The sequence below is a fragment of the Cylas formicarius genome, unplaced genomic scaffold, assembly GCF_029955315.1.
Source record: "Cylas formicarius isolate icCylForm1 unplaced genomic scaffold, icCylForm1.1 PGA_scaffold_10__41_contigs__length_53128322, whole genome shotgun sequence".
NCBI classification, from domain to species: Eukaryota; Metazoa; Arthropoda; class Insecta; order Coleoptera; family Brentidae; genus Cylas; species Cylas formicarius.
Genome location: NW_026844214.1, coordinates 23,083,727 through 23,086,705, shown reverse-complemented (window position 1 = coordinate 23,086,705; position 2,979 = coordinate 23,083,727). Strand labels below are relative to the sequence as shown.

Below are 2,979 nucleotides of genomic sequence, written 5' to 3'. Positions count from 1 at the left end.
CAAACTCACCACAAAATTCAGACATACGCAAATCTTACCTATGAGTAGCTGACATTTTCGTTTTCTTGGTTTGGTCTGCTTAACTATGAAACCAATCGATTACATTGCGCTCATTGCAATTGAGGTTTCGGTTGAAGACAATATCCACTCACTTCGGTAGATCAGACTTGGCATACAAGTGACTTCCTACATTAATAATTGTGATGTTTATGGAAGTGCATTGTTTGATCTACCTTAATGGGTATTCAACCATATACCCGATGTCGAGTCACAATACCGACGTTATCTGCAAATTTTTGATCTTTCGGAACCAAGCAAACATCAAATTTTTTATTTGAAAATTATCAGGTACTGAATAAATTTTCAGGATATTTTCAGTTATGGTTTTTAAAACTTTCAATCTGATATGATTTGCAAATTTGATCTATCAAATTTTATTTTTATTTTTTAACAGCTACTACGAAAGGAAAATGTTCTGTTAAATATTCGCATTAGAAGCCATTTTTGCTATTATATTAAACTGATGCACTCAATTTGTTATCTAATAAAAATAAAGACGTCGTTTTTCTGATCTCCTCTTTGTTATAATGAATCATAGATAAAGGAAGTATTTGGTTTATTATATAAAAGGTGGCAATTAATTACCCCACTTTATCATCGAACTTCTAATCAATGTGTTGAGCGGGTAGGTAATGTCCATTTCCAATTTTGTGGTTAGCTTGAAAGATTGTTGATAATTTCGAGGTTTCAGTGTCCTACTTCATTTTAAAATCATTTTAAAAATATTTAAACTAAATATTTTCTTACTAGATCTTTTGCATTATTACTATTTTTAGATAATTTACTCATAATGTTGGCAGTCCTAGTCATTCTAACGCTGACCATATTAGTGTTCTACATTAAATGGAGGAGAAATTACTGGAAAAGAAGAAATGTGCTACAGTTTGAATCCACGCATTGGTTTTTCGGCGATGTAAAAGATTTATTGCTAAATAAAAGGAACGTGTGGGATATTTTTAGAGAACATTACAATTATTTTAAAAGCAATCAAGTGAAATACGGAGGACTGTATTCCCCCGTGGAAAATATATTACTTGTTATGGACCCGAAGTTGAGTAAAACCATATTGATCAAAGATTTCGACTCCTTCATGAATCACGGGATGTATTTCAATGAAAAAACTGACCCGTTGAGTGCAAATCTGTTCATGTTGGAAGGGCCGAAATGGAGATCGTTGAGGCAAAAGTTAACTCGAACTTTTACATCCGGTGCGTTTTAGTTTTAGCCGATTAATGATGTATAATTGTAACTATTTTTTTAATATATAGGTAAAATCAAAATGATGTATCACACAATGATGACGTGCGCATCGGTTTTGGGTTATGTTATGAAAAATCTTTCTATATCTGACGAGCCTGTTGAAATGCGAGACGTGCTTGCTAGATTTACCACGGACATAATAGGCAGTTGCGCGTTTGGAATCGATTGCAACAGCTTAAAAGATCCTAATTCCGACTTCAGGGTGTACGGACGGAGGTCAACGGAAATAACGTTCACTCAGAGGATAAAAGGGTTGTGTATGATGTTTCTTCCAAATGCAGTCATTACTGCGGTTGGTCTGAAAAGTATGGACCAAGATGTTGAAGATTTTTTCGTCAACGTCGTCAGGAGTAATGTAGAATACAGAGAGAAAAACAATGTAGTTCGCAAAGACTTCTTGCAACTACTACTTCAATTGAAAAACCAAGGACAAGTAAAAAACGATGACGATTTATCAGTAAAAAAAACGAACAGTCCACTATGAGCTTTATGGAGTTAGCAGCACAATGCTTTGTGTTATTCGTAGGTGGGTTTGGAACTTCTTCGGACGTCATGACACACGCTTTGTATGAACTATCTTTAAATCAAGATGTGCAAGCCAAAATCAGAAAGAGTATTATTGATGGCTTGGCAAAATACAATAACGAAATGACATATGAAGCTATTCAAGAAATGACAGACCTGGAAAACGTTGTCAATGGTGAGTGATAGTAGACTGTGGACTCAATAGATTTTTAGCTTGTTAATTTACAGAAACCATGAGAAAATATCCGATTGCTCCAGTTCTGCCTACGTCCTGTACCAAATCGTATAAAGTTCCAGAATCCGATTTGATAATAGAAAAGGGTACAACAGTGTGGGTACCAGTAACTGGTTATCATTACGATCCGGAATTCTATTCAAATCCGGAGAAATTTAATCCTGATCGATTTAACGAAGATAATTGCGATTACAGACCAGATGTCTTATTTTTACCTTTTGGAGATGGTCCCAGACAATGCATTGGTAAGGAATGAGCGACGGTTTCGATTCCCAGGGTTTCATTTGCATTTTTTGTTTAATTATTTTTTATAGGTCTGAGATTTGGTTTACTGCAGAGCAAAGTGGGATTGGCTACCATATTAAAGGATTACAAATTTAGCTTGAATGACAAAACTGATATTGAAAAGAAGGTCCTATATCTCAATATTTCGAAAGTTTGACCTACACAAAAAATATTATATGTTTATGAAAACATATTTCCGTAATTCATGACTTTTAGTTTAGGTTTAATTAATGTTTAAAGCAGGTGCTGAACAATTGGTATTTTTAATAAACTAGGAAACTTTTAGAATTTGTTTTGCACTTATTAATTGGTGGGAGATGATTGACCGTGTGTTAGAATATTGTATATTAGTTAAGCTATGACAATATAAGGTGTACGTTATTTAAGAAAAACCATATACCACTCGTCATGTCATCGTGATTCAGCTTTTTTCCCCAATCCCGATTCCATCCAGATCGATTTTATAAAATTAACTAGGAAAACTTAATATCCGGTGCATGCATCGGTGAGAATTAATTTGGTCCCGTGAATAATAAATACAATATTAATTATTGTAGTTTACAGGACGGAGGTTAGATATAATGCAAAGTCAAATGCTTTATCTCTATGTAACC

At 34.1% G+C, this 2,979-nt stretch overlaps 1 pseudogene; it reads left to right on the top strand.

Annotated features, from left to right (window-relative positions):
• Positions 1 to 623: 623 nt before the first annotated feature.
• LOC132701776 (probable cytochrome P450 6a23) lies at positions 624 to 2,522 on the top strand (annotated as a pseudogene).
• The last annotated feature ends 457 nt before the right edge of the window (positions 2,523 to 2,979 follow it).